Raw genomic sequence first — 26,367 nt, forward strand, 5'->3', positions numbered from 1 at the left:
TCGTCCACGTTTCGCTTCCGTACAAGCCTACACTTGGGTCTTCTTCAGTTATTTTTGCAATCAAAAACAAAGCTCATCTACTGGTCTTAGTGTCTCATTTTCTCAACTAATTCCCTCAGAATCGCCTGTTTAATCCGTCTACAATCAATACTCCGGTTTCACTTTTATTGATGTTAGAATTATACAGGGTGTCCCAGCTATCTTGTCCACCCAAAATATCTCTGGAACAATAACAGCTATTGGAAAACGACTTTCACCGGTATCAATGTAGGGCTCGAGTCCATGAATGTACAAATTTGGAAACATTCTAAAATGAAAGCATATGTGCTTTTTAACACAAACTTATGTTTTTTTAAATGGACCTCCTATATTTTTTCTTCAGCAATCCATAGCATGACAACGCGCATACACAATGGCGTTTATTGCATCGCAATATTCCCATTACATCACGAGATATTGAGACGCGAAGTTGTCGCTTGAAACACCCGACATGCGCTGCAAGCGCACGTCCTGAGGCTCAGGCGTGAACCCCATGCTGCCCGTAACCGCGATGTGATTGACATGTGTAATCACACCTCCATACTTATCAAGAGGTCCGAAACGAATAATACGGTCTGCTGCCATCAGTGGGGAACAAAATTGAAATCAAACGAAGGGGGGAAGAACTTTGGCAAGAACAATGGGATAACGAGGAAACCGGTCGGCGAACACATGAACTGCTGCCCAATATTAGGGAAAGGTTACAACTAAAACACTTCACACCATCACGAGGACTGCTGCACTTCCTCACAGGTCATGGACCCTACCCGGCATATCTATGCCGGTTCGGGAAACAGGCGACACCAGCGTGTGACTGTGGGGCCACACCAGGCACCCCGGAACACGTGGTGTATGAGTGCCACCTCTTCGACGATGTAGCCGCGCAACTTCGTCAACAATTACCAAACCATGACACGTATCACCTGCTCAGGCATGAGGACCACTTTACAATCTTGAATAAATTATCCAACGAAATATCACTCAAAGTGATAAGGGACTATTTAAGGAACAACAATTAAGATCTAACTATTCCCAAATTAGACTCCGCGCACCTGACCTGTTCCGCCGAGGCGAGGACTTGGCCAGCCGCTTTACGGCTGGAATCCGCCATGCCTAGGATTAGGAGGTGGGGTGCGCCCAACTATCGATTTGAGACACTCACTAACTTTGACACTAGGTTAAGATAGAGTAGACGTAGGATAAGCTAGGATAGAAACCATTAGTATAGTACTGCAGCGTACCGTAACTCCGGCCAGCCCGGTGCCAGGGGCACGTTCACCGGGATTAGCTCGGTGAACAGGGCCAACAATGTAGGTTTATACTATTCTGGCACAAATGTAAACGCTGCAGGTAGAAGTAGCTTAGCATAAGTAGAATAAAACAATGTAGGAAGATAGACAGAAGTGCCCATAGTGTGAGCAACAGAAAAGTAATATATTGTGTTAGCTGTAGTACTAATATAAAATGCAAATGTATCAAATAGGACCCACTAATTGTATAAGGTGGTGGGTTGTTTGTATGATATAAAAATATTGAGAATAAAGCACATAATGGTTTCCCTCTTGCACGTTTTACGTATCTACGTACACAGTGTGAACCAGTACCGATCGGTGTACACCCGTCAGGTTGTCTTATTCATCCTGCACACCCAAAATAAGGATTATCTAATGCGTTATATGACCCAATGTGCCTGCCGCGCAGGGCCTGGCTCTACCTAGTCAAGTGTCCAACGTAGTTCCCACTACTGCCACAGTTACCACTTCGCCTTGTTTATGATTTGCGACCCATGCAAACTCCTGTACTCCACCACCCTCCGAGCATCCCATTTGTTGTTGCTTTGGCGTGCAGTACACCGCTTGCCAGTGTAGTCATGCATCAGAGTAATCTAGTGACGGCACGGAGGTAGTACACACGTGAATAAACGTTGTGTTGTGGAACTTATACTGTACAGTATAATGTACACACATGAAGATATGGTAGAAATGCTGCTGATCTATGGAGAATGTACGTTGACGGGAAATACATTATGAGATTGCTTGTTTGTTGATAGCACTGTTAGCGAACATTATGATTATTAAGTTAATATGCCTGTTTTCTACCCTACTCTACATACCTGTACTGTACCCTGTTGTAGGTGGACGAAATGCTGTTCAGGCAGAACGACTGTACAGAAGACGATTCCCTGACAAGCGATCGCCTTCGCGCCGGATGTTCGGTCGTCTCACATCTCGTCTACGTGAAACGGGAAGCTTAAATCCAAGATCTCGACATCGTCCTAGAACACGCACAGATGAACGTGCTGAAGTTGCTGTGCTCGCTACCATAGCTGTGAATCTTCAAATCAGCACACGTCAAATTGAACGTGAAGTTGGTGTGTCGAAATCAAGTGCACAGCGTATTTTTAAACGTCATAAATTTCATCCTTACCATGTTCATTTACACCAGGATCTTCATGGAAATGACTTCCGAAATAGGGTAACATTTTGTCGGTGGGCTCAGCAAAAACTTTTGATTAATCCAAATTTTTGTTCTCTTTACCGACGAGGCATCATTCTCCAACAAAGGAATTGTCAATATGAGAAATATGTATTATTGGTCCGCAGACAATCCAAAATGGCTCCGTCAGGTAGAGCATCAACGTCCGTGGAAAGTTAATGTTTGGTGTGGGATTATTGGAGATACCATTATCGGACCTTTCTTTATAAATGGCATCCAAAATGGCAGATAATACTCCAGATTTATACGACACAATCTTCCTGTTCTCTTGGACACCGTACCTCTGAACCGGAAAATGGTCATGTGGTATCAGCATGGCGGATGCCCTGCACATAACGCCTTACGAGCACGACGACTTCTGAACCGTAAGTTCCCTGGTAGGTGGATTGGACGAGGTGGCCCAGTTAGGTGGCCTGCCCGATCTCCGGACCTTACACCGCTGGATTATTTTCTTTGGGGAGCAGTGAAGGATGCTGTTTACCAACATGAACCAACAACACCAGAGGACATGAAGCAACGCATTATTGATGTTTGTACAGCCATCAAAGAGGAAACAGTAGCACGAAGTAGGGCACCTTTATCCGCAGAGTGACCCTATGTATGCAAGCCAATGGGCATCACTTTGAGCATGAGATGTGAACGCTATGTTTAGTATGTAGTGCTGGTATCACAGTGGAAGTTTCTACAAAGGGCCACTTTACCCAGTGATGTTAAGAAACATTTGTTTGCAACAATTTGTCATTTAACTCTGAAACACGTATGTTGTGTGGCGGCGATGGCGAGGCATTGCAGAGTCTCTGACCAGAGAGCTATTTGTCATTCCTAGTCTGCGCTTGACCGCGCGAGTGTTGCGAGCAGTAGTCTGTGAGTAGTCTGTCGGTAGCAGTAGCGCAATTCAGTTGCTAATGGCAGTCTGTCGGCAGTAGTGGTCTTATACGGTCGAGTACGGTCGCGAGCGGGACGCAGTCGCAGGCGTCGACATGGGCCCTGTCAAGATGCTGAGTGAGGTATATTGTTAATTAAGGTAACCAAGCTGCATTGCGCACATCAGATAATGTAAAGTTTATTTATTGTAATTAATTTTCAACAAGTGCCCCAATAATAATTTTGATTTCAAAGCAATTTTTAACAAAAGAACCATTTAATTAAACCAACGATTTCCTTCCATTTCCTTTAAAGAAAAGTTTCAGTTAAATTTCAAAAAAAAAAAAAAAAAAAAGAAATAAAACTTGCAATGCATTTCCTCCAAGCCGTGGCCAACAATAAGAGCAGAACTTTGACATGCAGTTTCGAATGAGGTAAGAAATTAATTATGATTTTTTGCACAGGGCCAAAGACCGATATTTCGGTTTAATTGAGTTTACATTGTCACTGAAGTCTCATTAGCATTGAATTGTTTTTCATTATTTTCGTGAGAGCTTACACGTTGAGTCAGATTGCGATTCTCATTTTTATTGTCATTAAGTTTAATTGCTAGGGAGGTTACGCTCGGCTCCCAATTATTATTAATGTCTTCAAAATTTTCTGTGGGGAAGTTACAACGCATTAGATAAACGTAACATTGATAATTATGTGATAATAAAACTAATTGGTTAAACATGTTCACATTCATCTTTTATGCCCTACCTGAACTTCCCAAATCAAAACATTTTTACCTAAACAACGGTAAAACGTTTGGTCCGCTTGCTCGTTTCACTAAAACCATCAACATGAATTTTACTATTACGAGTGAATGATTAACTGTCACTTGCGCTAGATCTACAGTAAAGTAAAGTTTTAACGTTGAACGGCATTACCTTTTTAGTAACGGATTAACGATAAGCGAAGTTAACTTTGTGACTAACGTTGCGGTACACAGATATGTTACAGAACCGCATGACCCCTAGCCTATGGGATAAATACCTGCTGGAGTGTACGACGTTAATGCAGACCGTATTATTCGTTTCGGACCTCTTGATAAGTATGAAAGTGTGATTAATCATGTCAATCACATCGCGATTACGGGCAGCATGGGGTTCACGCCTGAGCCTAAGGACGTGCGCTAGCAGCGCATGTCAGGTGTTTCAAGCGTCAACTTCGCGTCTTAATATCTCGGGATGTAATGGGAATATTGCGATGCAATCAACGCCATTGTGTATGTGCTTTGTCATGCTATGGATTGCTGAAGAAAAAAATATAGGAGGTCCATTTAAAAAAACCTAAGTTTGTTTTAAAAAACACATATGCTTTCGTTTTAGAATGTTTCCAAATATGTACATTCATGGGCCCCAGCCCTACATTGATACCGGTGAAAGTCATTTTCCAATAGCTGTTATAGTTCCAGAGATATTTTGGGTGGACAAGATAGCTGGGACACCCCGTATATTAATACCTTCAGCTGCTGACGGGCGTTGACGTATATCAACTGGGAGAGGTGAAAATGTGTGTTCCGAGCGGGACTCGAACGCGGGATCTCCTGCTTACATGGCAGACGCTCTATCCATCTGAAACACCGAGGGCACAGAGCATAGTGCGACTGCAGGGATTATCTCGCGCACTCCTCTCGCGAGACCCATATTCTAACTTTATATGTCAACACACTACATTCGTAGTGTCCCTACCCAACACACTCATTACTCGTGGAAGACATTCTTACCAAGTCCCGTATGAGTTAATATCCATATAATTATTTATTGATGTTCGTCTTATTATTATATACCAAGTATTAATAACTACATATTTCATATTACGTATAATTTCTCTATATGAGAACAAATTCCGCCCTAGGTTGATAATGACTGATTGTAATGTGGAAGCCGAATGAAAAATAAAAAGTGAATCTTCAGTGAGAGACGTCGGATATGACTGCGGAAATGACAGGCCGTATATTAACGTAATCTGACGAAGAGCACATCGTTATTGTCCATAACACGCTCGTGCTCAAGAAAGAAAACAAATAACGAACTTTGGGAGTAACCACTGGGACTAAAAATGAAATGGACGAAATTTCATCAACCAAAAGGAAATTGTTCCAGATATGACGATCCTAAACCACTTTCGAAGTGCAAGTGATCAGAGACTCGTGTGATGCATGGTAAAAGTAGACGTAAAACTAGAAAAAAATACATTCAAAGGGCAGGGTGTTTGACAATGTACACGGAGGTGACAAAAGTCGTGGGATGGCACCTAACATCGTTAGGGCCTCCATTTGGCCGGCGCTGTGCAGCAATTCGACGTGGCATGGACTCGACAAGTCGCCGTAAGTCCCCTGCAGAAGTATTGATCCACGCTGCCTCTATTGCCGTCCTTAATTGCGAAAGTGTTGCCAGTGCAGGATATTGTGCAGAAACTGACCTCTAAATTACGTCGCATAAATGTTCGATGGGATTCATCTGCGTGGTCAGATCATTCGCTTGAATTGTCCAGCATGTTCTTCAAACAAATCGTTTACGATTGTGGCCCGGTGACATAACATCGTTGTTTGGGATCATGACTCCAAATAGCCTAACACAGCCGCAGCCAGTCAACTATCGGTTCATTTGGGCCAGAGGACGCAGTCCATTCCATGTAAATCTCTTCACACGAATCACCTGAGTACAAAAGACAGCTCCGCCAATGCACTGCCCTTTTATACCTTGTGTACGCGATACTGCCACCATCTGTATATGTGCGTATCACTATCCAGTGAGTTTTAACCTCAGAGTATTTAAGAGTAAGGAGATCAGCTACATAAAACTAATCAAGAAGTTAAGCATATTTGAAAACTGAGGACGGAGAACATAGACGAGACAGGCAATTACTTAAAGTAGTTCCTTATACAAGGAGAAAAATACATTGCCTAAATAATTTCAAGAGGGTGCGTTAAAATACTTTGTAAATTACTTAAGCGAAACAACTAAAAACGAAAAGACTCACAGAAAAACAAAACTTATACTGAGTGTACACCACAATTCATAAATTAAAATGGCGGATGGTACAGCAACTAAAGAAAGAGAAAATTGTACAAGCATTCCTAGATCTACTTCAAAGTTTTTCTAGTTCAAGATGTGAACTAGAATTACAATTATTTAATAATGAAAACAGTGACTTTTGAGTTGATGATGATGGTGTCGGAATAGAAATGTTTGAAAATGGATGCAAAGTAACACAAAAGGAACCTGTAAAATTGTTTACAAAGTGTATACGGAGTAGGGCGATTTCGCAAACTGGGAAAAACACCGTTATTTTTTTCCACAGGAAAAGAGAGAGATAATACATAAAATGCTGTAGATCCAGTAGCCTCAATTCTATAATGTGTGCGATATTATTTCAATTATCGCCATGCTAATAGAAAAAATCCAGACACTCCAGAACCTGGGATTAGACATGGATATAGCATAACAGATAATCTGCAAGAATTGGACGGAATTACACGACGGAGTAACGAGTATGAATTACAATTTTGTCTCGCATTGATTGACTTAGAGAAAACTTTTGACTCAGTTTTCCAAACAGTCTTTAGCGACAGTCCTTGAGAAACAAGAGTTTGAGTCAGCCTATGATGCTGCGTCGGGGAAGGACATTCCACATCCCTATGCCGGCCGGAGTGGCCGAGCGGTTCTAGGCGCTACAGTCTGGAGCCGCGCGACCGCTACGGTCGCAGTTTCGAATCCTTCCTCGGGTATGGATGTGTATGATGTCCTTAGGTTAGTTAGGTTTAAGTAGTTCTAAGTTCTAGGGGCAAGAACTGGCCTAAATCGCATATTAGAACATACTATGCACGAGACCCATTTAAACGTAGGACAGATTAACTCACATAACAGCAAATTAGTCATGCAGGAACTCCGCAGAGTCGTGGAGGAGAGGAGTCTGGATGTGCTCTGTCTGCAGGAACCATACTCCCTGGCTGGACGAATCCCATTTGCGGCAGCAGGCTGGCAAGTCATTCACAGCGGAGCAGAACCCAGAGCAGCTATAATGATCATTAACAAAGCACTAAGAGCCACAGTCCTCTCCCAGTTCTCCGACGATCACTGCAACGTCGTGGAACTACAAACACCAGCCGGAGTACATGTTGATGATTCAACATGTACTTCCAGTACGGCCGGGCAATAGATGAATTCTTAGACAAGCTCATACAAGTAACCACGGCGTTGCGGGGACGTCGATGTGTTATCACAGCAGACATAAATGCTAAGTCCCCCCTGTGGTTCAGCGGCACACGAGACGACCGAGGAGGGAGGGCCGAGGAGACCATCATGGCGCTACAGTTAATGGTCGCCAATAAGCAAGGAAACCCGCCCACCTACGCAGGAGGTGGGGGCGAGGGCATGAACATTGATGTCACGTTGGTCACGCCCAATCTCGCCACCAGAGTAACAAACTGGATGGTCTGGGATCAGGTAACAACTATTGATCACAATCTCATCACATTCTCATTGGGAGACGAGGAGTGCCGCTGGGACATGGGGTGGGAGACACAGTTAAACTACAATAGAGCTGACTGGGACCGCCTGGCGAGGGAGTGTGAAATACCGTCATTGCCCGATGGTTACGAAAATGTCGAAGGATACGCCGAGGAGCTGGTGAAAGCAGTTGTTAGGGCGGTAAAAGCTGCCGTACCAACCAGGAGGAGAGCCGTAGCGGCCTCTCCGTCACCATGGTCAGCTGAACTGAGACAGATGCGCCAGTCGGTCAGGAGGGCGAGGAGGTACTACCAGCGGAGTGTCGTCTGGGAAGAAAAGCAACGCTGGTTGCTAAGATACAGAGAGGCAAAGGAGCACTTCCAACAAGAGCTTAAAGCAGTAAGGCTACAGAGCTGGGAAAAATATGTACAGACGCAACTAGCTACAGACCCATGGGGTGTACCGTACAAGTTAGTACGGGAAAAGATTAGGTCACCCATGGTGCTGTCCACCGTCAGGGATCAGGGCAGGATGACGGAAACCTGGCAGGAAACTGCTGAGGTCCTCCTCCGTGTCCTGCTGCCTGACGATGACGAGAATGATGACTCCGAGGCACAACAGCAGATCCGGAGACAAGATGAAGAGGAATACTGGAACAACTACATGGTATATCCCTTCTCCGAGGAAGAAGTAGCCACACAGATAAATGCCCTTAAAAAAGGCAAGGCTCTTGGCCCAGACGGCATCACTGCAGAGGTGGTGCAATTCCTGGCCCCCCAGTTGGTAGCACCTCTCACAAAGTTATAGAACGAGTGTTTGCGGCTCGGGAAATTCCCCCAAATATGGAAAAGGGCAAACGTAGTAATAATCAAGAAAAGCCCAGACAAAGATCCACGAGAACCTAAGTCCTACAGGCCCATCTGTCTACTAGACACACTGGGGAAACTTTTTGAGAGGTTCCTGGCAGACAGCCTGGCAGCACACCGAGCTTTGTGCGGGATGAGTGACAGACAATTCGGCTTCAGGTCTGGGAGATCGGCGTCTGACGCTATTGCCCTGGCTGGGAGGTTTGTGCCTCTACCCCGCACAAATACGTGGTCGGCATCATGGTGGATATCAGTGGCGCCTTTGACAACCTGTGGTGGCCCTCGCTCTTCTCCCGATTGCGGGAGAAGGAGTGCCCGAGGTCGCTATATGGCTGTCTCAGGAGCTATTGTGAGAATAGGGAGGTCTGGCTGTCGTCCCCTAGCGGGAGAATAAGTAAAAAGATCAATAAGGGGTGTCCACAGGGGTCTGTCCTGGGGCCACGCTTTTGGGATATTAATATGGAACCCCTTTTGGATAACCTTCAGAACAGCGACGATGTGCTAGAGGGCATAGCCTACGCGGACGACCTCCTCCTGCTGGTTGGTGGCCGTAGCCGCGAAGACTTAGAGCCAAAAATTGAAAGGGCCATATCAATTCTAAGTACATGGTGCCACATGTCCAAAATGAAGATTTCACCAACCAAATCTATATATTTACTTCTAAAAGGACAATTAGCTAGAAACCCAACTGTAAGGATAGATGGCTCACCAGTTTTTCGACGCCATGAGGCGCGATACCTGGGCGTAGTCGTCGATGAGAGGAGGACTTATGCATCACACATTGATACCGTTACACAAAAATCATTAGAAACATTAAATAATCTAATTGCCATTAGACACAAGCGATTCCACTTACCACCAGAATTAATCAAATTATATCATAACAGCATATTGACATCAATTGTAGGGTATGGATCAGGAATCTGGACCCACAGACTCACGAGGGTTATGCCTGCCATGGCTGTGAGAAGAGTGCAGCGGAACATGTTACTCAGATCAGTAGGGGCATACAGAACAACACCAGGAGGAGCCCTAACAGTACTGATGGGGCTCTGTCCGCTTGACATAAAAATCAGGGAACAGGCAACATGGTACTGGGTAAAAAAGGGTAACAGGGATAAAATAGTTGATCTAATGGGGATTTACGTGGGGAACAAAATAGAAATCAAACGAAGGGCGGAAGAACTGAGTTTGAGTGGGGTCGTGTAATAGGGCTACGAGAGAGCTTGATGTTCCTTCTGCGATGCTGCAGAAAATCTTGGCAGGGATGTAGCCAGTGTGCATGACTGCTAGCAGCGGTGGTCACGTGAATGTACGGTCACGAAAAGACCGGGCTCCGGACGGCCACGTAGCTCTACCGAGAGGGATGACTATCGTGTTCGGTGTATAGTGCTGACGCATCGTACTGCGTCTCAGCAGTAATGTGAGGAGCAATTGGCACCACATTGACACAAAAACCTGTTCCAAATCGGTTAAGGGCAGCTCCGAGTCAGACGCCCTGTAGCGTGCGTACCACTGACCACAAACCACCGCCATTTGCGACTTCAATGGTGCTAAACGAAAGCTCACTGGAGGGCAGGGTGGAGACCTGTTGTGCTTTCTGATGAAAGCTGTTTCTCCCTCGATGCCAGTGATGACCGTGTGTTGATTAGAAGAAAGTCAGTTGAGGGCCTGTAACTAACCAGTGTGCATGCTGGACACAATGAATCTGCACCCGGAGTTGCGTTTTTTTTTATGGGACTTAACTGCTAAGGTCATCAGTCACCAAGCTTACACACTACTTAACCCAAATTATCCCAAAAACAAACACACACACCCATGCCCGAGGGAGGACTCGAACCTCCGCCGCGACCATCCGCACGGTCCATGACTGCAGCGCCTGAGACCGCTCGGCTAATCCCGCGCGGCCGTTATGGTTTGGGATGCGATTTCGTATGACAGCAGGGGCACTCTCCTGGTTATCTCATGCGCCCTGATTGAAAATATGTAAGTCAGTGATTCTACCTGCTGTGCTACCAGTCATGAACATCATTCCAGGGGGTGTTTCAACAGGACTACTTTCGTCCACATTTCGCTATTGTAACCCAACATGCTCTACAGTGTTTTGAAATGTTGCCTGGACCTCGTCGATCACCAGATCTGTGTCCAATCGAACACATCTGCGACATCATGAGACGTCAACACCAGCGTCATCCACAATCAGTATCAACCGGGCCTGTATTAGGCGATCAAGTGCAACAAGCATTTCACTGATTGATATCCGTCACCTGTACAACACATTACGTGCACCTTAGCATGCTTGCATTCAGTATCGGCTATTAATGTATCAGCACTTCACATTCTCTATGGTTTATCTCAAGCTTACATTAACCCGCGATCTTGCAACGCTAATCTCTTAAAAATGTGACCTTGGCAAATGCATTCCCGAAATTTCATTACTATACATTAATTATTTTTTGGTGTTGCGATTTCTTTTCAGGGTGGAGTGGAAGACGTAACTACGACAAGAAAACAAATAAAATGGAGGAGACTGGAGACGGGATATGCTGCCAGACGACCTAGAAAGGCCTTTTTTTACAGTCCAAGAGATGACGAAGGACCGGGGCAATCGTATAATACATCTGTGATACGGCATTAGAAAATATGTAGCTACAATATGGGTGTAGGTAATTGAAGACTGAAACTTATGTGATAGTCTATAGGATTTTATCCAGTCGTGGGTACCAAACACCTGATTAAAATCAGTTGTTACCATTTTGGGTAAAGTATTTAGTGATGTCACCTTGTGAAAGATATCTGATTTAGCTTTGTTACTCCCCCCTCCCCCTCAACCATGGACCTTGCCGTTGGTGAGGAGGCTTGCCTCCCTCAGCGATACAGATAGCCGTACAACGGAGGGGTATCTGTTCGGAAGACAGACAAACGTGTGGTTCTTAAAGAACGGCAGCAGCTTTCTCAGTAGCTGCAGGGCAACCATCTGGATGACTGACTAATCTGGCCTTGTAACACTAACCAAAACGGCCTTGCTGTGCTGGTACTGCGAACGACTGAAAGCAAGGAGAAACTAGAGCCGTAATAATTCCTGAGGGCATGCAGCTTTACTGTATCATTAAATAATGATGGCATCCTCCTGGGTAAAATATTCCGGAGGTAAAATAGTCCCTCATTCGGATCTCCGAGCAGGGACTACTCAGGAGGACGTCGTTATCAGGAGAAAGAAAACTGGCGTTCTACGGATCGGAGTGTGGGACGTCAGATCCCTTAATCGGGCAGGTAGGCTACAAAATTTAAAAAGGGAAATGAATAGGTTAGAGTTAGATATAGTGGGAATTAGTGAACTTCGGTGTCAGGAGGAACAAGACTTCGCCGGCCGCGGTGGTCGAGCGGTTCTAGGCACTTCAGTTCGGAAGCGCGCGACTGCTACGGTCGCAGGTTCGAATCCTGCCTCGGGTATGGACGTGTGTGATGTCCTTAGGTTTAAGTAGTTCTAAGTCTATGTGACTGACGACCTCAGATGTTAAGTCCCATAGTGCTCAGAACCATTTGAACCATTTTTTTGAACAACTGGTCAGGTGAATACAGGATTTTAGATACAAAATCAAATAGGGGTAATGCAGGTGTAGGTTTAATAATGAATAAAAAAGTAGGAGTGCGGCTAAGCTACTAGGAACAGCATAGTGAACGCATTATTGTGGCCAAGATAAATACGAAGCCCACACCTACTACAGTAGTACAAATTTATATGCCAACTAGCTCCGCAGATGGCGAAGAGATTGATGAAATATATGGTGAGATAAAAGAAATTATTCAGATAGTGAAGGGAGACGAAAATTTAATAGTCATGGGTGACTAGAATTCGATAGTAGGGAAAGGAAGAGAAGAAAACGTAGTAGGTGAATATGGAGTGGGGGTAAGAAATGAAAGAGAAAGCCACCTAGTAGAATTTTGGACAGAGCATAACTTATTCATAGCTAACACTTCGTTCAAGAGTCATGAGAGAAGGTTGTATACATCAAAGAGGCCTGGAGATACTGGAAGGTTTAAGAGAGACAGGTTTGTAGCCTATACCCGATGTTATTCAAATGGTTCAGATGGCTCTGAACACTATGGGACTTAACTGCTGTGGTTATCAGTCCCCTAGAACTTAGAATTACTTAAAGCTAACTAACCTAAAGACATCACACACATCCATGCCCGAGGCAGGATTCGAACCTGCGACCGTAGCGGTCGCGTGGATTTTTTTTTTTTTAGTATGGGACTTAACATCTGAGGTCATCAGTCCCCTAGAACTTAGAACTACTTAAACCTAACTAACCTGAGGACATCACACACATCCATGCCTGGGGCAGGATTCGAACCTGCGACCGTAGCAGCAGCGCGGTTCCGGACTGAAGTGCCCAGAACCGCATGGCCACCGCGGCCGGCGTGGATGGGATTCAATCTGTATATTGAGCAAGCAGTAAAGGAAACAAAAGAAAAATTCGGAGTAGGAATTAAAATCCATGGAGAAGAAATAAAAACTTTGAGGTTCGCCGATGATATTGTAATTCTGTCAGAGACAGCAAAGGACCTGGAAGAGCAGTTGAACGGAATGGACAGTGTCTTGAAAGGAGGAATAAGATGAACATCAACAAAAGCAAAACGAGGATAATGGAATGCAGTCGAATGAAATCGGGTGATGCTGAGGGAATTAGATTAGGAAATGAGTCACTTAAAGTAATAAATGAGTTTTCCAATTTAGTATTGGAGGGCAGCGTGGAGGGTAAAAATCGTGGAGGGAGACCAAGAGATGAATACACTAAGCAGATTCAGAAGAATGTAGGTTGGAGTAGGTACTGGGAGATGAAGGAGCTTGCACAGGATAGAGTAGCATGGAGACCTGCATCAAACCAGTCTCTGGACTAAAGGCCACAACAACAACTGTCAAAGTGTATTTTCTTAAACCTTTCTCTCTCTCTCTCTCTCTCTCTCTCTCTCTCTCTGTGTGTGTGTGTGTGTGTGTGTGTGTGTGTGTGTGTGTGTGTGTGTGCATGATACCGTTAACTTTTCTCGTTTCACGATTACACTTCGTGTGTTAGCTCACAGTCTTCTCAGATAGACAGAGGCTACGGCGATCAGTTTTGCTGTTTGCCTTTCTGATAACTGTGTTATATGCTGGTATAACGGAGAATTGCACTGATGAACTTTGAAATGCGCTCAGCGTTACCTGTTATACAGCAGCTGACGTGGATCAGGGAGACGCTCATCCCAAATGGCCTTCATGTGGCTCTGAGCACTATGTGACTTAACTTCTCAGGTCACCATGCAGGATTCGAACCTGCGACCGTAGCGGTCGCTCGGTTCCAGACTAGCGCCTAGAACCGCACGGCCCGCTCATTCCAGTTTCTAGCTTCAGCCTAGCTGCTAATGGGTCACACCGAGGTATACAGATGTGTGAGGACGTGGAGAACGATCCACCAGGAAGTGCCACCCATCTACGGAGCATTCCCTTATTTCCACACTCAACGTTTCCTTAACCGTCCATAACAAAATAAATACAACACCGGTAAGGCTAGGTGAAAGGCTGGCAGCCTGGTATACAGATGATGTCGACATTGATGATACTTCATTTTCATTTCTTTCCTGCTTTTTGAATAACAATGTGAATCACGTGTCAAACCGTTCTGTAGAATAGATACTTTTATATGTTGTGTGAGTTTCGTTCAAATAGATGAACAGGAATACTGCTTGGGAACCGCTACCTTTAGATCCGGAAGTCATGGATTAAGGTAATCAGGTTGATGCAGTATTTCGTGACTTTGAAAGACATTCGCTTCAGCTTCACACCAATGCTTATTAACGAAAGTACAATCGTGTCGAGTGTCAATGAAATTTGTGACTGCATTTGTTGGTAGGGACGCAGCATGATGTCTTGGACGAAGACTCGTCGACAGATGTACAAGTACGTAACGCCAAGTATGCCCGAGGGAAAAGAGTTGGAACCGTCGCTGTTCAGACTTTTTGTACTTGATGCAATTATCTGTAATGAAGTACAATTTGAACAAGCAATACTGATATTCAGGTAGATATTAATAATATTTAAAAGTGATGCAAATACTGGTACCGTACTTTAAATGTTAAGGTCCGTAAAATTATTCACTTCACAAAACAGGCCACAGCATCAATGAGACACAATTTAAATCATTCATCTCATGCAAATACCTGGGTGTAACTGTCTGTGGCGATTGGCTCAAAATGACTACATAATTTTTGTCGTTGGTAAAATGACTTACAATTGGAATCAGTCAACTCCTCCAAAATCAGTAGGTGGACAAAATGTGGAAACACCAAAAACACATTACCATGTCTAAAACGGTGTAGGAAAACCTTTGGCATTCAAAAGATCTTCCACTCATCTCGGAATGGATAAATAGAGATCTGTATGGTTTTCAAGGAAATCTTATACCATTCTTTATGAAAAACAATGCTAAGTTCACACTCAATGTAAAGTTTGTAAAAAAAAGTCAGAAGTAGAAAATATCTTTAATAATCATAGCGTAAGTGCTATAGAGAAAACAAGATCCGGCTATTCATTAGAAACTGCAAGGCTGTATGTGGAAGAGACAATACCTATGCAATCTGATAAAACTTAAATTCAACCCACCTCTCCTACTGAAATTAGGAAAATAGTAAGTTACTCAAAAGTAGAAGCTCACATGAAATTGATGACACTTCCAACAGATAAGTTGATTCTTAGCCACATATGTAGTAGCTCACTGAAACAGGGCATTTTTCCAGATAGACTGAAATGTGCTATTGTTAAACCACTGCATAAAAATGGGATAAGTGTGAAGCTAACAACTACCACCCAATCTCGCTTCTGACAGCCTTATCCAAAATTATTGAAAAAAATAATGTATTCAAGATTAGCTTCACATATTTGTAAAAATGAAGTACTGAGAAAATGTCAGTTTCGTTGTCAGAAGAGCATTCAACAGAAAATGCTTTCACTGATCAAATATTAAATTCTGGGAATCACTCATCACTCATCACTCATTGTGGTTTTTTGTGATCTCACAAGGACTTTTGACTGTTGACACACGAAATTCTTCTTTATAAGCTTAAGTATCGTGGTATGAGTGGGACAGTCCTTAAATGACATCTTGGGTTGTCGGGTGTTCTGCCGGATATCAGCGTCGTACTTGCACGATATTTCGGTCACGTAGCTCGTGGCCTTCATCAGGTGCGACCTGAGACTACTCCTCGAGTGGACCTGGTCCAGTATTTATGCCTATGGCCTTCCCCTTCCACCAACGGCTGCAGGCGCTTCCTCTGTGGTCCGCGCCCATTCACTACGACCTGCTGGAGCGTTGCTGCTCCGTTTTCCGTCCGCTGTGGTTCTAGGTGTTCCCTCTGCGGTCCGCACCCACCAAACCCGCTCCTGGGGGTTTCATCTACGGTCTGGGGTACCAAGCGTTCCCCCTGCGGTCCGCGCCCGCTCACCACGACCTATTGGAGCGTTGCCGCTCCGTTTTCCGTCCGCTGCGGCTCTGGATGTTCCCTCTGCTGTCCGCGCCCACCAGTCCCACTTCTGGGTGTTCCATCTTCGGTCTGGTGCGCCTGGCAGTCCGTCAGGGGCTCGTTTTCCATCTCCATGTCTCTGGTTCTTCTGTTTGTGTATTGTTGCAGCTGGCCCCGTTACTCCTTTAACAATTCCAGAGCCGGATCCCAGGCTCTGCTTAGCTGGTACCCTGTGTCACGGTTCATAAGATCGTCAGCCATTTTAATTTCTATCGATTCCCTTATAACACTGTCCCAAAATCTGGGTGTTTGTGCTAGAATCTTGGTATCCTCATACTTCATGGCATGGTCTAGTTCTAGACAGTGTTCAGCAATGGCTGACTTAGTCACCTGTCTTAATCTAGTGTGCCTCTGATGTTCTTTTCACCTGATCTCCACAGTTCTTGTCGTCTGGCCAATGTAGGACATGCCACATTGACAAGGTATATGGAAATACCGTGACACAGGAATTAATTTAATTTTTCCTTAATATGGCTTTTAGCTGAAATTTGTAAAGGCTTGCCTTTTAAAGAATTTCCTTTGCTGATTTCAAATATCATTTGGGCCTTCAGCTGAGAAGATATTTTAATTTTACTTAAGTAAGGCCCTTAGCCGTTTGTCTGAATCCTTAGGTTTTAAAAGGAAATATTTAAACTTTATTATTGAGAAGTTACCTGGGCCCTCAGCCGCAAATTGATCCTTGTTGTTTTAAAGAGAAAACTGTGCGTTGTATTTTGGTGGAAAAAAGTGTGTTCTTGTTTAACTAACAGTAACTGATCTTGGCCATTTTCCATAACCTTATCCTGATCCGCTCTGTCCTGCGAAACCAGATTTCCAGTGGTTTGCTGGTTGAGTTTGTAAATGTAGTTCCGTTTGCCGCTCCCATAGGGCAGATACGCCTTTCGTGTGAACTCAACGGAAGCTTTATCCTTCAGTAGTATTTGTGGAGAACAGGGTACGCTTTACGATAAGAGGGCCCAACCACGATATGAGGGCGTGGTGAGATGCTGGGTAGACCGGACCGCGTCCTTGAGTGAGCTGGCGGCAAGCCCCCTGCGCTCATTGCAGAATCTGCGCCGGCCCCCGGATTCCTGCGTCTCCATTGGCCGGTATTCCGTCGTCGTACGGACACCCCGCGCGTCGGCGGAAGCACGCACCGGGCCTGTCGATGCGCGCCGTCACCGTCACCGTCACGACCGGCCGTCCAAATTACCTATGGCTGGCCGGCGCTTCTGGTCTGCCGGTCAACGCAAGAGCGGCACCGCGCCCTATGTGTTGCGGGAGGGGTAAGCCACACAGGCTGTCCCTGGAGGAACAGTCAGTATTCAGGGATATGAACGATCTTTCGCAGCAAAGAAGTCAAGAACAAATGGGCTGTAAAATGGTTTCTTAAGAGCCATGATCACTTCGTCTTCAATGTGCGAAACAAATCCCTTCTACAGCAAGCTCTTTGCTTTTCATATTTCGAGAGGTGATAGTATGGACCAAAACATAATGCTATTGTCTGGAAAACATGGGCTCCAAAGTGCATACATTAAGAACTACAAGCACTTGCTCTGCAGAAAATACACGGTACAGAGCAGAGAACAAGTAAATGTTCATAGCCGTTAGGAGAAGGTTCTAATCAGGAAGCACGAAAAATGGGTGAAGTTTAAAATATTTTGTAGTACAATGATTCTTTTTATTAAAATGAGGTTTTCACCAGTCTGTTACACGTATCTTCATGTATGAAAAGCGATTTTTTTGTCGCATACTAAATTAAAAATGGCCGCAGCAGCTCTCGTCAAAGTACGCGTCTTGCGGTGTGTCATGGTTCACACGAAGCCTTTCACAGACTCCTGGCTATCTTTGAAACCCATAAAAATAGACAGTTCTTAAATTAGAATGAACCTGGGGCGCCATCATGATGGGGTTTTGAAACGTACAGTCTTAGACATAAAAACTGGCCGCCGGCCGGCCGCCACAGAGACTAAGTCCGAGTCGTTCACTTCAGGTGGCCAATAAAAACTCACCGCCCCTGACAACTGACAACGAGTCCGGCCGTCTGCACAATCTGGCAACGCTGTAAGATGGGGAAGTGTCAACAGGAGGTGTTGTCTACTTCCGGGGTGTTGTCAGGTTGTATGACCCTGTGGTCTAGTGGAAACCCTCGTGCATTCTAAGCTTATAGGCTCCTGTTTGCGTCCAACTGCAACTTTTTTTTACGTTTCGGCCCTCGCCTTAAGTTATGAGTCTGATTGAACATCGAACATAATTCACTTCACATTCTTCCCACCAGTAATAACAAGAACTTCTACAAACAATTCCGCAGAACAGCTCATGGCTGCGACGTGATCAGAACAGTTTACACTCGAGCGTTTCCTCGCGCTGCAGCGGCTACCGGCCACCGGCCAGACGCCACCCGCCGCCTGAAATCCGGCGCCGCTCAGGTGAACGCGGCGCGACGCTGTCAGTGTATGTGTCAACTGTCATTTTCGAATTTGAAGCTCTAGTTATCATCTTACAGTTAAGCAATGGATTTTGCATACCTGAAAATCATGAACTACGGTTAAGCATTGTTAAATTGAGTCGCAAATGGAAAAAGCTGTAATATCTGCAACATAAAACATACTTTTGGTATAACAGAGGGGTGAATGCAGAGGAGGCAGCTAGAAAGATTTGAGCTGTGTGAGGAGCGAGTGCTTTCGGGAAAAATACACCAAAAAAGATATTCTTGTTTCAACAGAGATCGTTCTGGCATGAATGATTTTCCACATTAAGAAAGTCTCGACTACTGATATATGTGATGGATTACCACTTAACCATCATGCGACATTTGCATTCAACAGGAAAAGTTCAGAAGTCTTGTGTAGGAGTACTGCTAGCTCTAATTCGAAACAAAAATCACCGGAGTGACTATTATTGAACGTCATCAGGTCGCTCATTGATCATTCCTATGTAGTACTGTTACTGGTAACGAGTTATGATGCCTTTGCCGTTAACTTTCTAAGCAGAAATGAAAGGCTGAGCCCCACCAAGAGACAAACTCGAGCAAAGGATAGTGTGAACATAATAGTTTACATCTGATGGCACCAAAAGTGTGTTTTGGGCTACGAATTCTGCTCCAAGGAGTGTGTGCCACACAGCAGGAATTTGTTGCCAACAACTGAGACACCTTTCGGTCGCAGTGTAAGAAAATCGACTGACAAAACTACATTACCTGTCCTACTGCACGATAACGCACTCTGTTGATTTGAAAAACAAAACCATCCAGGAGATTGATAGGAAAATCGTCTTTCAAACACTTGTATTGATAGGGAAGTAATCACTCAAGCAGTTGTCCCTCTCGTCATATACTCGTTTCCCGCTCTTGATCGATCAACCAGAGAATTCATTTCTAGACGAAAATACTCTTCAAACCACACTGGTTTAATGACATCGTTAGAAGCAGTAGGTTTTCACGGGCGTGGAATTTGTAAACTACTTTAGCATTGTCAGATTGTTTTAGATATCGTGAAAGAAAATTCTGCTGCTGATTAATTTCTCTTTGATGATTACTGTTGCGTTCAGTAAACTAATGGAAAACGCAATTAAAATATTCACTGTACTAACACAAATTAAATTCAGCTCACAGCAGAAGCATCACGACGGCAGTCTATCATAATAAAGCATTGAGTATCTGTAAGACGATTGCGCCTATTTTAACACTAATTAGCAGGATATTACCGACTTGTGACTTCAAAAAGGTCTGTATTTACTTCATTTCCTGTACCATTCGCAAGTATTATGAAAATGTGGCAGTTCATTGATAAAATTAGGTATTCACAACAAAAAATATGTCGGCTGAAAACAGAAGTGGCATTATGAATTTTACAGTACCATAAGGTTTTCTCTCTGACACTATCGGGTACTAAAAGTAGCAAGACGAAATTTGCTCCAGCGTTGTCATACGGTTCCCTTATTGAGTTTGTATCTGCCTGCTTGTAACTCTGCTACAAAAGAATTAAAAACCTGGCTTCCAGCGAGTCTCGAAAGGCGAACGAAAGCAGCTTGCACCTGGTAGCCAAGCATGTTACCTGAGAACTGGTTCTTTCCTAAAGTGGGTAGACATCATTTTGAGGTTGAATTGTTGGCAAATGTCAGTCAGACATATGCCGTTGGTGTAAGTGTTCCGGTGTTGAATTTGTACCAATGATTTTTCTATAGGTTTTTTTTGTCCGAAATACAAAGTTGAAGTCTGCCAAGCCGTTTCAGAGAGGAAGACAGCACGGCAGTTCCTTCTCTAAATCCTCGCACAAACGAAAAAATGGCTGACATCGAAATAAATGTCCAAGGAATAGAAAAGCAACTGAAATCACCCAACAGAGGAAAGTCCACGGGACCTGACGGGATACCAATTCGATTCTACACAGAGTATGCGAAAGAACTTGCCCCCCGCCGCTCCCCTTTCTAACAACCGTGTACCGCAAGTCTCTACAGGACCGGAAGGTTCACAATGATTGGAAAAGAGCACAGGTAGTGCCATTCTTCAAGAAAGGTCGTCGAGCACATGCGCAAAACTATACACCTATATCTCTGACATGACCTGTTATAGAATTTTAGAACATGTTTTTTGGTCGCGTATTATGTCATTTCTGGAAACCCAGAATCTACTCTGTATGAATCAACATGAATTCCGGAAAAAACGATCGTGTGAGACCCAACTCGCTTTATTTGTTCATGAGACCCAAAAATATTAGATACAGGCCCCCAGGTAGATGCAATTTTCCTTGACTTCTGGAAGGCGTCCGATACAGTTCCGCACGGTCGCCTGATAAACCAATTAACAGCCTACGGAATATCAGACCAGCTGTGTGGCTGGATTGAAGAGTTTTTAGCAAACAGAACACAGCATGTTGTTCTCAATGGAGAGACGTCTTCAGACGTTAAAGTAACCTCTGGCATGCCACAGGGGAGTGTTATGGAACCATTGCTTTTCACAATACATATAAATGACCTAGTAGATAGTGTCGGAAGTTCCTTGCGGCTTTTCGCGGATGATGCTGTAGTACACAGAGAAGTTGCAGCATTAGAAAATTGCAGCGAAATGCAGGAAGATCTGCAGCGGATAGGCACTTGGTGCAAGGGAATGGCAACTGACCCTTAACATATGCAAATGTAACGTACTGCGAATACATAGAAGGAAGGATCGTTTATTGTATGATTATTTGTTAGCGAAACAAAGACTGGTAGCAGTTACTTCTGTGAAATATCTGGGAGTATGCGTGCGGAACGATTTGAAGTGGAGTGGTCATATAAAATTAATTGTTGGTAAGGCGGGTGCCGGGTTGCGATTGATTGGGAGAGTCCTTAGAAAATGTAGTCTATCAACAAAGGAGGTGGCTGCCAAAACACTCGTTCGACCTATACTTGAGTATTGCTCATCAGAGTGGGATCCGGCAGTCGCTCTTCCAGCGAACCATACGCGACTGGAACAGGAAACGGAGGTAATGACAGTGGCACGTAAAGTGCCCTCCGCCACATACCATCGGGTGGCTTGCGGAGTATAAATGTAGCTGTAGATGTAGACTAGTATTTTCATGTCTGTTGGTGAATTTTGCTCATAGCTTTTCAAGTGTGTTACAGACTTTTTCGACATTTTCGGTGTTTTTCTTATTTTCGATATCCGTCTGTGCATGTGCATTGATGAGTGTATATTTTTTATTGGGGCCCTGAATGAGCATAGTCATAAGTCGATTGTTGATGGGCGTGATTTCTTTGACAGAGTTGATGATAGGTCTGTGTTCGAGAAATGACATGCCGAAGATTGTTACGCATTTCGCTATCTTTTGTTGCGTTTTGCTCTTCAAGATGCGATGGTTCCCGTAATGCAAGTCAGTTAGTCTTTGTTCTGGAAGAGCAAGCATGAGAACTTTTTGTCGGTCTATTTCTTATGTAAGATTATGCAGTTTTCGTGATTGGGTCAATGTGTCGATGTTTAGTTTGTAAATGCATGTTTTCTGCTTGTAGGGAAATTTACCAGAGATCTCCGATATTCTCTGCCGTGCTAGCCTGGACTCCCCAGAATCCGGAAATCCAGCTGCCGCCTTTCGACGGGCGGGCTGTGTACCACCTGGGGTAAAGTTGACTTTGCATGCACAGTTCATGTTTGTTTCTGTTTCATTGGTATGGCCTGGGTGATACCAGGACCAGACAGGACCAGAGGGTGCTGAAGCCTTTGGAAGAAAATATTTTCAGCCGAGCTCATTGAGCTAACAGACGGTGACCAGAGTAGCGGTGATTTTCACCCAGACGTGTCTGGATTTTGTGTTCAACGGATTGAGTAGCCGTTCAGAATTGTATTAGTATTTGGTTCACCCCAAGTATTTGATTTCCTCGCTACCACCCATATGTGGGAGGCTTTCCCCTATCCGCCGCACTGGATTATCATCATCATCATCATCGTCATCATCATGTCATTAGCAAATCCGATATGGTGTATCTTCCCATCACTGAAGTAGATGTGTATTGTTCGATTCAATATTTCCATCACATAAATGTAGGCAATAATTACGTTACGTTGCTGCTAGTGGACATATTTGTCACTTTTTTTAGACAGTTGCTAAATGTTACTCCATCAAAGGAATTATGTGCCCAGCATTGTTGCATTACAGACGTTCAAATTATCTGATTTCTGTAATTTCATTTCGATACCAGATCGTTCTAATCGGAGTCAGCTAGTCAGTCTTAATGTGGATATCCGACTACGGCTCTCGTCATACACGATAGACTGGGTAAACGACATTCTTAATCGGACTGTTGAATCTCGATCACTTGTCTATGACAGGGCCTGAATTCTTAAACACTATGGAAAATGCTGATACAATGTGCTTATTACAAATACGTTATTTGAATATAAATATATGAAGCAACGAGAGAACAATTTATTTACAGGAACAGTGCCCCATCTATCACACCAGAGCAGTGCAAGATTGGTTTCAGTGCCAAGAGAGAATCAATCTGTTGCCGTTTGTTACACGATCACCGAACATCACCCAGATAGAAAATATGTGGGCAGAGGTAACAAGGTCATTGTCATGTGGACCTACAAATGCAAGCGACTTCTGGACGAATATAGAAAACGTATGGTGGGAAGTAAACCATGACGCTACACTATCGATGACTTAATGAAATCAATGCCCCTACGCCTTCGATACATCTTAGGTAATGATGGTGGGTGGGTTGGTTATTAAAAGTATACTCGTTCACAAAACCCATGTGGGCAATTATCTGATAATCGGTGAAGCTTTGCTTTGTCGCAGCTCTTTAGCATACAACAAGTCCATTTCTTTTCAGTCTCCTCCTTACAATTCTTGCTATGCAAGGTAATTGAAAAATCTCATCCACTCGACGCCAACTGAGGAATTGATTGGAGCATGTGTTGTTCAACACACAATAGTCGTCACCCTCACTGGAATCAATGACTGTTTGTGTGTGTGTTTTCATGTTTACGCACAATCTGAATCAATACTATTAACATTAGAGAGACAACTAACAATAAATATTGCATCAAATATGACTGTAAAGTATTTTAATGCGATGGTAAGTTACAAACTGAATTTTTACCCAACCCACGTCCTGCATATTACGTTAAGTTGGTAAGATGTATTAGCTCCATAACATCGTTAGGAGAGACAGTGCGCTCTTGTTGTCGCGGCTCGTAAGTGCAGCGACTAGCAGTGCCCAATGCCGCCGCGATTTGTTTATGTTGGCTGAGCGTGGACACTGCAGCAGACACTTCGCCATAAACAGAAATAAATCACCTTGGCTCTGGCTGCAGTGAGCGGACATCACTACCTCCATGTTCTTATAGTATCAAACGTGAGACTCTACTCACATGTTCCATGGAGGAATTGCAGCGCCGGCCGCGGTGGTCGTGCGGTTCTAGGCGCTCCAGTCCGGAGCCGCGCTGCTGCTACGGTCGCAGGTTCGAATCCTGCCTCGGTCATGGATGTGTGTGATGTCCTTAGGTTAGTTAGGTTTAATTAGTTCTAAGTTCTAGGGGACTGATGACCACCGCAGTTGAGTCCCATAGTGCTCAGAGCCATTTGAACCATTTTTTTGAATTGCAGCGAGTATCATCAGAATATTTACCAGTGATGAAATGACCACTGTATTTGAATCACAAAAATATGGGAACATTCTCACAAAGTAATGTGATATAACAAAATTTATCTAAGACGCAAAAATTAACTAGAGAGCTTCCATGCACGCAGTAGTAGCACATAAGGAAATATTATGTTTTGGAAGCGTTTATTTCATTTCCTCTTCTCATATCAACGCCATTGTTTTAGTGTGAAGTGAGAAAATAAACACGAAAAACTAAAATTCCTAGAAGCATTTAAGTCATTTCCTCATCTCATATCATAGCTTTTGTTTTAATATGAAATAAAAATAAACAGATTAGGGTCCTGAAGCATAATATGACACCAGATTCTTGTCGTAGGCGCTATCGGAAAAGCAAAAAGCAGGGAGCTTTCCATTCTTTTGTCCAACAGTATCTGGTATCGAAATGAAATTACAGAAATCAGATAATTTGAACGTCTGTAATGCAACAATGCTGGGCACATAATTCCTTTGATGGAGTAACACTTAGCAACTGTCTAAAAAAAAAGTCACAAATATGTCCACTAGCAGCAACGTAACGTAATTATAACCCACATTTATGTGATGGAAATATTGAATCGAACAATACACATCTACTTCAGTGATGGGAAGATACACCATATCGGATTTGCTGATGAAATGATGATGATGATGATGATGATGATGATGATGATAATCCAGTGTGGCGGATAGGGGAAAGCCTCCCACATATGGGTGGTAGCGAGGAAATCAAATACTTGGGGTGAACCAAATACTAATACAATTCTGAACGGCTACTCAATCCGTTGAACACAAAATCCAGACACGTCTGGGTGAAAATCACCGCTACTCTGGTCACCGTCTGTTAGCTCAATGAGCTCGGCTGAAAATATTTTCTTCCAAAGGCTTCAGCACCCTCTGGTCCTGTCTGGTCCTGGTATCACCCAGGCCATACCAATGAAACAGAAACAAACATGAGCTGTGCATGCAAAGTCAACTTTACCCCAGGTGGTACACAGCCCGCTCGTCGAAAGGCGGCAGCTGGATTTTCGGATTCTGGGGAGTCCAGGCTAGCACGGCAGAGAATATCGGAGATCTCTGGTAAATTTCCCTACAAGCAGAAAACATGCATTTACAAACTAAACATGTACACATTGATCCAAACACGAAAACTACATAATCTCACATAAGAAATAGACCGACAAAAAGTTCTCATGCTTGCTCTTCCAGAACAAAGACTAACTGACTTGCATTACGGGAACCATCGCATCTTGAAGAGCAAAACGCAACAAAAGATAGCGAAATGCGTAACACTCTTCGGCATGTCATTTCTCGAACACAGACCTATCATCAACTCTGTCAAAGAAATCACGCCCATCAACAATCGACTTATGACTATGCTCATTCAGAGACCAATAAAAAATATACACTCATCAATGTACAGGCACAGACGGAAATCGAAAATAAGAAAAACACCGAAAATGTCGAAAAACTCTGTAACACACTTGAAAAGCTATGAGCAAAATTCACCAACAGACATGAAAATACTAGTCTACATCTACAGCTACATTTATACTCCTCAAGCCACCGGATGGTATGTGGCGTATGGCACTTTACGTGCCACTGTCATTACCTCCGTTTCCTGTTCCAGTCGCGTATGGTTCGCGGGAAGAACGACTGCCGGATCCCACTCCGATGAGCAATACTCAAGTATAGGTCGAACGAGTGTTTTGGAAGCCACCTCCTTTGTTGATAGACTACATTTTCTAAGGACTCTCCCAATCAATCGCAACCTGGCACCCGCCTTACCAACAATTAATTTTATATGACCACTCCACTTCAAATCATTCCGCACGCATACTCCCAGATATTTCACAGAAGTAACTGCTACCAGTCTTTGTTCCGCTAACATATAATCATACAATAAACGATCCTTCTTTCTATGTATTCGCAATACGTTA

The sequence above is a fragment of the Schistocerca americana genome, chromosome 2 (assembly GCF_021461395.2).
Source record: "Schistocerca americana isolate TAMUIC-IGC-003095 chromosome 2, iqSchAmer2.1, whole genome shotgun sequence".
Classification (NCBI taxonomy): Eukaryota; Metazoa; Arthropoda; class Insecta; order Orthoptera; family Acrididae; genus Schistocerca; species Schistocerca americana.